Here is a 13,442-nt window from a genome sequence, read left to right as displayed (position 1 = left end):
AGGATTTGTTCCGGACCCCACACTTCGTAATGGATGCCGGTCACAAGGTATGTGTGTCTTACTTGTCTGGGGGTCGGGGGAAGAATCTTTCCCATCACATAGATCTCAAGAATCAAGACACACTCTCTTAAGGGTTTTGAGCACCTGAATTACCTTCTTCGGTCAGCATCCAACCCCCCGCCCCCAGAAGTGATTGCCAGCTGCACTTCACTGCCAAAATCCGCTCCAGGAGTCGGCTACTACCATCTTCCCTCAGAGTAGCTACGCCTTCTGCTTCTAAGCTTTCTCTTTGGAACATCTCTTCCACTCCAGGAAACTATGTGGGTTGGGTAGAAGACAGTGATAGGTATTTTGTTTGATCATTTCTCTCAGGAATCCAAAATACAAAGAATGCGAAGAATGCTGGATCTTCAAAATGCTTTACAGAGTCTCATTCTTAAGAAATCACAACTCTGAATTTGGGTTAAGCTTGTCCTAGAAGCAAATCAGCTAAGGGACAGGGAGACACAACTGACGTGATGCCAGGAAATCAACATTATGACCGAAGATACCGCGGCTACAGTCTCACAATGGCCTCTTTCGGGTTCAGACTTCCCCAGCCCGAGTGCCTCCTCTGCCCTGCTCCCGCCAGCTCCTCTTCGGATGTCTGACATTCTCCAGGTTCTCTTCATGGTACTGTTCGAACCTTCCAGTTTCATTCCAGAAAAACCTCTCCTCTGCACAAGCTCCCATTGGTGCTGCCATTCTACTTGAAAACGCGCAAATCTCTCTAGTCCAAACTAACCTATTTAACTAATGAATCTCTTTTCTTGCATGTCTCACCAGCAACTCAAGCTTAATCATAACCACATGGAGCTCAGGATGTTTCAAAAAACATTCTATATCCCTTATTACCTGTCCCAGTGACTAGCACCCAGTCACCCAACTAATCCGACTTCTCCTGACCTGTCCCTAAGTCCAGCTCTCCGATCATTTCAGTAGATGTCCTCTTCAGTTGAAACGGCAACCCTCTCTACAGAGTGCATTGTCCTCGCTGAGTTTGTTCTTCGTTACTCTACTACAACGATTTCTTTTTTTTTTTAAGGTTTATTTACTTATTGTGGGGATAGAGAGACAGCATGCAGCAGGAGTTGGGGCCGGGAGGGGGCACGGGAGGTGGGGAGGAGGGCAGCAGGGAGAGTCCCAGACTCTGCGGAGCTCAGCGCGGGGCTCAGTCTCACAACCCTGAGATCCCACCCTGAGCCGAAACCAACAATGGGACGCTTAACCAGCTGCGCCCCCCAGGCGCCCCAACAATTTTTCTTAAAATGCAACCCTGAGGTTATTTCCATGCTTAACATCCTCCAATTACTGCCTACTCTTAAAAGAGTCAAGTTCAATGTGAACTCCCGAATTATAGTTTCTGCCTACCTCTCCAACCACCTCTGCCATTTCCCCACAAAGACCCTGCACTGTGACTCCGGCAGAATCGCCTGCAGTTCCCCTACCTTCCATGCGATTTCATCTCTGCTCTCTGCCCGCAATGCCCTTACCTCCCATTTATGCTCCTAGTCTAATCGCACTCCTCCAATGCAGCGGAATGGCCCGTCTGTGACATCGATCATGACCGCTCTCCTCGCTACCCCGACCCTGTGCACATCTCCACTAATGAGACAAAACTAACTACACTGCCAGAAGTGTATGTTCCTGCAGAGGCCAGTCTTTGGTTTCACTGTACACCTGGATACGGGAGACACGAAACACCAGTCTGAGGAGTGAGTTAATCCCTCCTCTAATGAACAACACAGCTTACCTTTATAAAGCATTTACTCTGTGCCAGGATTCATGACTGACTGGGCCACTTCATCCTCATGACAACTCCAGAAAGTGGGCAGATATTATTCTATTTTACAAATGAGGAATCTAAGGTCCAAAGAGGCCAGACAACTTGCCCAAGGAGACACGGCTTGTAAAGGAAAAGGCAGGACTGGAAGTGAGGTCCGACAGATTCCAGGGTTCACGCAGGTAACCGTTATGTACACCGCCTGCCATGTGCTGTTTTATACTTCTCTTCCCAGACCTTCCAAAAGAGTGCTGTTCACGGCATTTTTGACCAGTACTTCACGAAATTATCTGTGTTTCTATTAGGGCTTTATGCTTTCTGCAGCTGAGGAAATACAGTTATTTTGGACTAAGGATGCCATGGGAAATGAGTTCAGAATAACAGGATTACTGTAAACTGCCTTGCATATAAAACCAAACAGAAAAGGCAGCTCTTTGAGGTCCACATGGGGAAAACAAACCAACCAACCAACCTACCAACTACTTATTTACTTAGGTCAATCTTCAAAAAGGAATAACTCCTCTCAATTTCTCGAAGACAGGGCAGTCTGAAAATATAAAAAATTCTTTTTATTTGGTGGTTTTGAGCCTAATAACCAAACTTTTGATGGCAGACCATAAAGACAAAGTAAGACCAAACTAATCTTGTAAGCCTCTCCTCTGCTCCTGGCCATCTTTATTTTTAGGACATTCTCTGGCAGTTCTAGTATCAAATGATTGCTGTACTGAGAATATGGAAGCTGGCAGGTGTCTGATACTGATCCTTCAGCAGCTCCATCTGCTGCTTGCCCAGATGCCTACATTCAAACTGGGAAAAAGTCCACGAAGGGAGTAGAAGCTAATGGCTCATCTTATACCAGATCGCCTACTTTTGTCTCAGGACAAAATAAAAACCCAGTAAATCAGAATCATTTAAATCTTTCCAGACAGAACCTTTTATCAAAGAAATTCCCAATCCTCCCTTACTGAATTCCATTTTGTTGTAAATGGTACAGAAAATTAAGCTGCCCTTTTACTCAGAATAAACCAGTTATGCATTCTTAATAAAGTGAAACAGTAAAACTAGAAGGGGACAGCCGAGACAGGCTATTAAGGCCAGAAGTTGCCTTTAGAACTGTGGTAGTAATGACTGACTGGTCTGACTTGAAAAGGAACATTTGGTACCATCTCTATCAAGGTGAAAAAAAGTTCAAATCAAAGTATAACAGGATTGTGGAAGACAAAGAAAATTAGTAAAAGAAAAAAGCACCATCAGTAGTATGACTATCTTTATAAGGTGAATAGGGAAAAGTAACTGGAAACAATTAATAACCAACAGGTACCCAGAGGTTGCTCAGGAACCAAAAACAGATGACTAGAGTTGTCAGAGGAATGGATCTCACTCAACAAATGAAAATCAAAACCAATCATCCCCCAAGCCTCCTGACTATCCACTTGTAACTCTATGGTCCTACCACTTTCACAATGACTTCATAGTCACACTATTCGGGTACATAGTCTTACTTAGTATCTCTAAATATAATAAGGATGTTCACCTAAGTATTATTGAACATTGTGGGGTAGGGAGGGAAAACATTCTAAAATGTCCAACTGTAGTGAAATCGTTCAAAATTATGGTTTCTTCATACAGTGAGATAGTCTGCAGCTGTTACAGATGTTATTCTAAGAGTTTATAATTGCATGGGTGGGGCAGACACTGGGTGGTCTGGTCGTCTCCTCAACCTCTCGTTGGCCTCTGTGTGACACGGATGAAGCCTGTGTGGGGATGGACCCCCAATCAACTCTCTCCTAACCCCAGTGACTGGCTTAGCCCTTGGTTACTTCAATCAACCAACCCAAAATTCGGGACTTTTGCTGGAGGTGAGAAGGGCACACTTTTCTTCCCTGCTAATGTTAATAAGGTGTCTTCTAATCAAGGGTATCCGGTGACAGCACTCTAGTCATAAAGGAAATGAGCCTCAGGGCAAAGCTAACACATGTAACAGGACACAGCTACCAAAAAGTCACAGAGACACGGAGCTGGAGCCCTGATCAAACCATATCTGATCTCTACCCTACCTTTGATCTTTCTGATAACATAAGCCTACATTCAGACCGGCAGTAGCAGCATATTCTGTTATTTGCAAACAGCCGCTTAATGCAATGGAAAAATAATTTTTTTAAAAAAGTCAATTCTACGTAGAGTGTGATCTCCACTTTAAAAATGTCAAGAAAAATTATTTTTAGGAAAGTAAAATACAAACAGTGATTATTTCTGGGCAGGAGCTAGGGCTAGATTTCGGCAGTGATCAGAAACAGTAACATATTCTTTAATAACAAAAAAAAAGATTGCCATACTGGTCAGTTTGAAACTCGTATTCCACGTGCATGCCAAGCCTTTGTGAATACTACCACCTTTCTGTACCTATCCAATTCTTAGCCACTTAGGATCAGTACTTCTTTTCCTTCCTACCTTAAATCCCCAAAAGCTACTTTCTCTGAATGCTTAATGCCTTCAACAGTTAGCAGCGGCAGCTGTTGTAATACACACCTCACTGAACACCTGCTACAACATTATCTACATCCTGGGCACTTCATGTTACTACATTTAAACATATAACTGTTTCTATATTAGTAATTTTTTTTTAAACACTTAAAAAAAAGATTTTGTTTATTTATTTGACAGAGATCACAAGCAGGCAGAGAAAGAGGAAGGGAAGCAGACTCCCTGCCAAGCAGAGAGCCCGATGCAGGGCTCGATCCCAGGACTCTGGGATCATAACCTGAGCTGAAAGCAGAGGCTTAACCCACTAAGCCACCCAGGTCCCCTTAAAACACTTTTAAAAGAAGATTTTATTTATTTATTTGACAGAAAGAGAGATCACAAGTAGGCAGAGAAGCGGGCAGAGAGAGAGGGGGAAGCAGGCTCCCCACTGAGCAGAGAGCCCAATGTGGAGCTTGATCCCAGGACCCTGAGATCATGACCTGAGCTGAAGGCAAACACTTTAACCCACTGAGCCACCCAGGCGTCCCTGAATTCGTCATTTTTAAGATTTTATTTATTTATTGGCACCAGTGGGGGTGGGGAGGCAGAGAGAGAGGGAGAGAGAGAATCTCCAGCAGACTCCCCGCTGAGCATGGAGCTCAGTCCCAAGACTCTGAGATCATGACCTGAGCAGAAACCAAGAGTCTTGATGTTTAACTGACTGCGCCACCCAGGTGCCCCAGGAAATAGTTTTTAATAGAGTTTCAAAGGTGTGACCTCCAAAACAGGTTAAGAAGTACTGCAACAGAGATTCAACAAACGGTTCTTCAATCAGTAACTAAAGAGAGGAAGCCAAAGACTCCCAGGGAAAATGGCCACACACCCGCCAGCACAAGTAGAGGGACTGATCTCTAGTCCCATTCTGAATATAAGGCTTTGAAGCTGTAAGGTTTTATGGGGCGCTTCGGTGGCTCAGTGGGTTAATGCCTCTGCCTTCGGCTCAGGTCATGATCTCAGGGTCCTGGGATCAAGCCCCACATCGGGCTCTCTTCTCAGTGGGGAGCCTATTTCCCCCACCCCCTGCCTGCCTCTCTGTCTGCTTGTGATCTCTGTCAAATAAATAAATAAAATCTTTAAAAAAAAAGCTATAAGGTTTTGAATCACAAAGATTTTTTAAAGATTTTATTTACTTGACAGAGGGAGATACAGTGAGAGAGGGAACACAAGCAGGGGTAAGTGGCAGAGGGAGAAGCAGACTTCCTGCCAAGCATGGAGCCCAATGCAGGGCTTGATCCCAGGACCCCAGGGATCATGACCTGAGCTGAAGGCAGACGCTTAATGACTGAGCCACCCAGGCGCCCCCACAAAGAGTTCTAAGGACATGGAGGCAAACACAACTTCCCCTGACAGCTGACAGGACTGTTAATGGTCCCTCTCCACTGGACTTAGAAGTACCTGTGTTCTCAACCTTCTGTCCATATGAATTTTCTCTGTTTAACCTGAAATCATTCTAGCTGAGCCCGGAAGCTTTTCCTGGGCCTGCCATGATAAGCACAGCAGCATCATGGTGCTGATGAGTATAAAACTCACGTAAGACCCAGTACTTGAGGGTCTTATCGCTGTGCTGTGGGAATTCTGACCAGACTCGTTTACAGGGCTATGCTATTCTTACTATTAGCTATAACTAAAAATCATGTTCCAGGGGTGCCTGGATGGCTTACTTGGTGGACCATCCAACTCTTGGTTTCAGCTCAGGTGGTGATCTCATGGGTCATGGGATTAAGCCCCATGGTGGGCTCTGTACTCAGCAGAGTCAGCTTGGGATTCTCTTTCCCCTTTCCCTCTGACCCTGCCATGCTTGTGTGTGCACATGCGTGTGCTCTCTCCCTCTCAAATAAGTAACTCTTCAAAAAAACATTACATTGGGGGCGCCTGGGTGGCTCAGTCAGTTAAGCATCTGCCTTCAGCTCAGGTCACGATCCTGGGGTCCTGCAACGGGTTCCCTGCTCAGTAGAAGAGTCTGCCTCTCCCTCTCCCCCTGCTCATGCTTACTCTCTCAAATGAATATATAAAGTCATTTAAAAAATTATATTCAACTGTAAACAGTTTAGAAAAGTGACTCCAGGGACGCCTGGGTGGCTCAGTTGGTTAAGCAGCTGCCTTTGGCTCGGGTCATGATCCCAAGCGTCCTGGGATCGAGTCCCACATCGGGCTCCTTGCTCAGCGGGGAGCCTGCTTCTCCCTCTGCCTCTGCCTGCCATTCTGTCTGCCTGTGCTTGCGTTCTCTCCCTCTCTCTCTCTCTGATAAATAAATAAAATCTTAAAAAAAAAAAGTGACTCCAATGGATTTTAGCATTTGCCACAAAGGGTCACAGTCCCATCCATCACTCTACTTTAAGACAGATAGTGAAGGGCGCCTGGGTGGCTCAGTGGGTTAAACCCTCTGCCTTCGGCTCAGGTCATGATCCTGGGGTCCTGGGATAGAGCCCCACATTGGGCTCTCTGCTCAGCACGGAACCTGCTTCCCTTCCTCTGTCTCTGCCTGCCTCTCTGCCTACTTGTGATCTCTGTCTGTCAAATAAATAAATAAAATCTTAAAAAAAAAAAGAAAGAAAGAAAGAAAGAAAGAAAGAAAGAAAGAAAGAAAGAAAGAAAAAGACAGACAGTGAAACAGGAATTGCCTGGAGCAGTCACAGCAGAAAGTCACTCATGCTCCTCCAGGTTAAGGCTGCTTCTTGCCATGGAAGACACAGAAGGAAGTTACCCTGGGAGCAATGAGGTGGCTCCTGCTGCTGCGTGCTTTATTCATCTCTGGGGAGAGTCTGAACAATCCACACTATTTTTAGTCAAACCTCTTCCTACAGCTCAACACTCAAGCTCTATTTCCCCCTATTAGCTAATTCCTACCTTTCCCAGCTTGGTCAGTGGTAGCAGGGTGTCCCAGCCTCAAAGCCTCCCACGCCTCCCACTTGCCTGCATCTCTTGCCCAACCCTGGTGTCTCTCCCCTTGTCACACCCTCTCGAACGGGATTTTTTGCAGTTCCTGACAACTTATTCCATCAGCAGCCTGCAACAAAACTATTTTCTATTTGATAATAACTCTACAGTTGTAGTTTAAAACACATACGTATTTCAGTTCATTTGATCCTCACAAAAATCGGATAAGTACTATTATTATCATCCCCATTTTTACAGTGAGGAAATTTGGCACAAAGAAGTGAAAAACTTGCCCAACATCACACTCATGGCAAACAGCACAGCTGAAGTCTAAACCCAGACTGTCTGGCTCCAGCTCTTCACCCCTACACTGTTATCTTGTCTCTAACCTTTCCCTATTTCTATCTGTACTAGTCAAAGTCATCTTTCCAAAACACGGCTTTAGTGAACTCACTGTTCCAGGACCTATTAGAAAATACTGCTGTCTGTTACATCAACGTAAACACCTGCCTTCTAATCAGCCCACAGTTTGAAACTGGAACCTGATCAAGTTTTGCTCAAATGCCTACACTCCTACTCATTACCTGTGTGATTTCGCGCAAGTAACTCAACCTCTCTGAGTGTCTGTTAAGGCATTTGAAGATGCTCTCTCACTGGCTGCTGAGAGGATTAAGGAGCCTAATACAAAGACTGCCTGGCTCCCACGACTAATTTTCTTGCCCCATAAAAGCTTTAGTTCAGTAAGGCATCTCCAATTGACGTCTATCTCTGCACTTCTGTTTCTTCCCACCCAGAAGAGCTCTGATGATTCAGATGGTAGCTGTCATTTCATGCAGCACTTCTTAGTATCTTGAGTCCAAAATTTACAGTCCACAATCACTGCATCTTGCTATAAATCCTCTAAATTAGCATTTTAAAAATTATTTTTTTATAATTTTTAAAAAAGGTTTTATTTATTTATTTGACAGAGATCACAGGCAGGCAGAGAGGCAGGCAGAGAGAGAGGAGGAAGCAGGCTCCCTGCCAAGCAGAGAGCCCGATGCGGGACTCCATCCCAGGACCCCAACCGAGATCATGACCTGAGCCAAAGGCAGAGGGCTTAAACCACTGAGCCATCCAGATGCCCCTGTTTTTTTTTTTTTTTTTAAATTTTAAAAATTACATTATGTTAGTTAAATCAGTGTTTAATCAGAAGATGCATTTTTTACACACTGGTTCATAGGGACACACCAGCCCAACTTAATGACCCAAGTACTCTGAAATGGTCTCCCTGGCACACATGTAAAATCTTGCTGACTGATCTGAACACAGTATATGAAAGAGAATCTTAGAAATGTATTATGATTTTCTTCATTTCACAACTTACTGCTAGATATTCCTGAGATCAAAAGGGGATATATCAAAACTATTTAACTCATTTCAATGATTTTATGCTAGAACATGGAGTAGCAGCTTAAAGACATAGCAAAACCACAGTGCCATGACCCGAAGACAAAAAACTTAAGACAGTAAACACAAACTGTATGCTGCTTTACTCAAGCTTAAAAGACTCTGATCAACCTTCTACTGAAAAAAACACCAATTCATTTCTTTGCTTCTTTTGAGCTCAGCTGCTTAGTCACTTTACAAGGCTCCTGAGACAAGTGAGGACTGTGGGCTGATAGGGGAAGGGCTGCTCCGAGACGGACTTTCTGACTCTCGTCAACCAGCCTGCTGCAGAATGGTACAAGTCATGACACAGACGATGTTTAAGAACTTTTCAGATGCTTTAATGCAGCTAAAAAACAACTCAAAACGTTCATAGTCCTTTGTTTTAAGGATAGCATTAATTATTCAAAACATAAACATAATATTATTGATGAATAGGCACCCACATTAAAAAAATTTTTTTTAGCTTTTTGTTATTGTTTAACTTACGCTCCATGCCCAATGTAGGGCTTGAACTCACAACCCTGGGGATCAAGATTCATGTTCTCTAACCACTGAGACAGCTAGATGCCCCGTTAAAATTAATGAATGTTTAAAGCTGAAACTTAGATCAACTCACAGATTCAATGGCTAAAGCCCCCCACCACTACAGATGCAAATTCATTATTCTGTGAATATCACATGGTTAGAACATTAACACAGGTCAGTCACTGTTTGAGCTCCAAGTTTATCACCAGTTACATGTACATTTCCAAGAGCTGGCTCTATGGATAAATTTATTAATTATTATTTTTAAATTCTTTTTAAAAAAAGATTTTATTTATTTATTTGACAGAGATCACAAGTAGGCAGAGAGGCAGGCAGAGAGAGAGGAGGAAGCAGGATCCCTGCTCAGCAGGGAGCCTGATGTGAGATTCTATCCCAGGCCACTGGTCCTGGGATCATGACCTGAGCTGAAGGCAGAGGCTTTAACCCACTGAGCCACCCAGGCACCCCTAATTTTTTTTTTTTAAAGATTTTATTTGAGAGAGAGAGAGACCGAAACAGAGAGCACACACGGGAGAGACAGAGGAAGAGGGAGAAGCAGAAACCCCGCTGAGCAGAAACCCCGCTGAGCAGGGAGCCTGACACAGGGAGTGATCCCAGGATCCTGAGACCATGACCTGAGCCGAAGCCAGATGTTTTTTTTAACAACTGAGCTACCCAGGCACCCCTCTATGAGTAAATTTAAAAGGAGGTACTCTGGCCTTGTTGACTGAAACCACTACTACTCAGGGCCCAGAAAAACTGAAATGTCACTCTATGTCAAATCTCTAAAAGCTTGCCGGATCTGCCTGCACTGCTCTCCCCTGAATACCTTCCAGACTCTTCGAGAGCTTCTGCACCACTTGTGCATTCCAAGTTCAGTACTTGTTCGGTGTGCGCCTGTCCCAGGCTGGCTACAGCTCTGCCAGGCACCACGAAGCGCGCCTCTACTCCTAGGTGTGCTGCTAGTAAGAGGTCTGAAAGCATCCCTGGAAGTACACGACACAAGGAAGAGCTCAAACAACTGTCTGTAAGCGAAGTATTCTGGCACAGCTTGAGAAACAAGAAATTCTTCCCTCTTCCCTTCAACCCCCCTCACTTTTCAGCTGTAAACTCAGGAGAACACATGAGAAGAGCAACCTCTTCTCCCCTCAATCCAGTGCTCGGCAAAGCTGCTCACTGGCGCTTTCTCCAAGGCCCTAGGTTGTGTTAACTATGTAAATTAGAACAAGTCATCAGGATTTCTTGGAAAATTTGTTTTCCTGTTTTTCTTACACACTTAAAGAATAAAGGACAGACCGAGGAAAGAAAGCCCAAGTGTTCAGAATCTCCTCTAGCAATATTTTTTATATACATATGGACTATCTGCTGGAATAAATGTCCAAAAACAAAAACTGGTGGAAACCGTGGAATGTTTTTTGAACAGTAGCTTAAAAATAAAACTGACTGAGTATTTTTTAGATTTCACGCGCAGAAAAGTGTAATTATACTTTACAAAGACTCAATGGGGAAGCAGCTACGAAACCTAACTAAGGTGGTGGCAAAAAACAAGGGAATAGAAAACTCAACAGAAATTCGAGAACTCCTATTTCTGGTATATGTCACCTAAATTAATGCAAAAACAGCTGAGGCAACACAAGAACCAAGCCCGACCTCTGACAGTGCATTGCCGGTAACAAAGACAGTGTCAACTACAGACGTGATTTATATCGCGTAGGACAAACTCGGTGTGGGTTTCAAAGCTTCCTCCATTCCACCCCCTGAACTCCCATGTTGCTAGGCACCGTGCAAGACACTGAGACACAGGAGCCTACTGAGATCTGGGGAAAAAGAAATTAGCTGTGGCCACATGTATACACAGAGCTAAGGGGTAGTGGAGAGGCACCCAGGGGAGAGAGAACACTCAGGAAAGACTTCTGGAGCTTGGGGCTTGCTCTAGATAATAAGGGAAGAATGGCAGATGGCCAAGATTACACCAGATGAAAAGAACAACATGACCAAAAACCAAAAGATGTGACACAGCAAAGTGCCCAGGGAAGCTATGCAACTAACTGAAAACTGACCAAATTTTGTTTAAAGAAGCCACAGGAGCGTCTGGGTGGCTCAGTCGGTTAAGAGTCTGGTATCAGCTCAACTCAAGACTTCAGGGTCTTGGGATGGAGCCCTGTATTGACCCCTGGGCTCAACTCGGCAGGGCCTCTGCTTCTTCCTCTCCCTCTGCCCCTTCCCCTGCTTGTGTGCATGCACACACGCTACCTCGCTCCTTGTCTCTCATATAAATAAATACAATTTAAAAAACAACAACAACAACAAATAAAGCCACAAAGATGAACTAGCCCATTATTTGGCATTACTGGCAAAAACGTTCATCAGCAAAACATTGCAGAGTTTTTCGGGTGAGGATATTAAATTCTGCAAAATTTTAGTGCAAGTTAACACAAAGAATCAAAATGACTCTACAATAAGACTAAGACTTTCTCTAAGATTATTTACGTAAAACAGTTCTGAAAAGAAAACACAATAATTATGGTTTTGCTGAATTCAAAGAAATGCTGCCTCTGCTCTCTGGATGCGCCTCAGACGCTGCCGTCTGCACATTCAGCTCAAGACCACATCACACATCCAGTGACACAAGGAACCCAAATTAGAAGAGGCACCACTAGCTTGGGGAACCTCATCGGTCACAACCAGCAAAGCTAGTCTATGAGCACTCCTCCTCTGGGCCTTTGGTTTTCACTAGAAAAGACATAATACCAGGTAGGCAATGGGCTCCCAGTATCTGCCTCTGCACAGGCTGGAAGTGGGGAGGGCGCAGCACCGTGAAGAAGGGGGTTTGGGGGGGGCACCTGGGTGGCTCAGTGGGTTAAAGCCTCTGCCTTCGGCTCAGGTCATGCATGATCCCAGGGTCCTGGGATCGAGCCCCACATTGGACTCTCTGCTCAGTGGGGAGCCTGCTTCCCCCCCCACCCCGCCGCCTGCCTCTCTGCCTACTTGTGATCTCTCGTCAAATAAATGAACAAAAATCTTTTAAAAAAAGAAAAAAAAAAGGGGGGGGGTTGGGAAATCCGAGATTCCCAAGGAAAGGGAGGAGTACAGACAGGGAAGAACTCCTGAGAAAGACAAAGCCCACCCCAGTTCTACCCCCAGTCTACAGCAGCTTCTGCCCAAGGGTCTCGCTTCTGGCTTCCAAGGAACAGAGTAGCCACAGATGCTTTGCAAGGAGAGCAGTCAGGATTCCTGGCATTTCAAGGTGAAACCCAAAATACTTTGAACACTAACAATGTAGTTTGGGTAGTGAAAATCTAGAGCAGAACTGTCCAAACACAGTTTCTGCAATGATGGAAATGTTCTGTATCTGCACCATCCAATATAGTGGCCACCAGCCACACGTAGCTGCTGAGATCTTGAAATCTGCCCAATACAAGTGAAGAACTGAATTTTTTTTTCTTAAAGGATTTTATTTATTTACTTGACAGACAGAGATCACAAGTAGGCAGAGAGGCAGGCGCGAGGCTGGGTGGGGGTAGGCTTCCCGCTGAGCAGAGAGCCCCATGCAGGGCTCGATCCCAGGACCTTGAGATCATGACCTTAGCCAAAGGCAGAGGCTTTAACTCACTGAGCCACCCAGGTGCCCCTGAAGAACTGAATTTTTTTTAAAAGATCATATTTATTTGAAAGAGACTGAGAGAGAGTGAGCACATGTGAGCAGAGTGGGGGAGGGGCAGAGAGAGAAGCAGACTCCCCTCCCGAGCAAGGAGCCCAATGTTGAGCTCAATCCCAGGACCCTGAGATCATGACCCGAACCAAAATCAAGAGTCAGTTGCCCAACCAACTGTGCCACCCTGGCCCCCCTATTTATTTTTTTAAGTAGGCTCCACAGTGGGCTTTAACTCACAACCCTGAGATCAAGACCTGAGCTCGAAAACAAAACAAAATACCTGAGCTGAGATCAAGAGTCAGACACTTAACCTACTGAACCATCCAGGTGCCCCTAATTTAAAAATGTTCTAAAAGTTCTTTTTTTTTTTTTTTTTTTTGAAAACTGATGTTAAAAAAAAAAAAAACCCAAACCCAAAAAACTATATTCAGTAGAGATGCCGTTAACAATTTTACCTTTAAAGGAGAGGATCCTGATTGAGAGCACGGATGGCACAGATATCTTGTTCTACGCTCCCTGTAAAGAGAACACTCAATTTTGGGGCTTCCAAACTCACCTCTGATAAACAATCTTAATTGGGAGGGGGTGCCTGGCTGGCTCAGCTGGTAA

General features: G+C 44.6%; 1 protein-coding gene across 1 annotated transcript in view; it reads right to left on the bottom strand.

The window, feature by feature from the left end:
- The window catches only part of GRB2 (growth factor receptor bound protein 2), a 73,150-nt gene that overhangs the window by 33,278 nt on the left and 26,430 nt on the right, over positions 1 to 13,442 (bottom strand). The window lies entirely within an intron of this gene.

This window comes from Mustela lutreola, chromosome 15 (genome assembly GCF_030435805.1).
Source record: "Mustela lutreola isolate mMusLut2 chromosome 15, mMusLut2.pri, whole genome shotgun sequence".
NCBI classification, from domain to species: domain Eukaryota; kingdom Metazoa; phylum Chordata; class Mammalia; order Carnivora; family Mustelidae; genus Mustela; species Mustela lutreola.
This window is presented reverse-complemented; position numbering and strand designations above follow the sequence as displayed.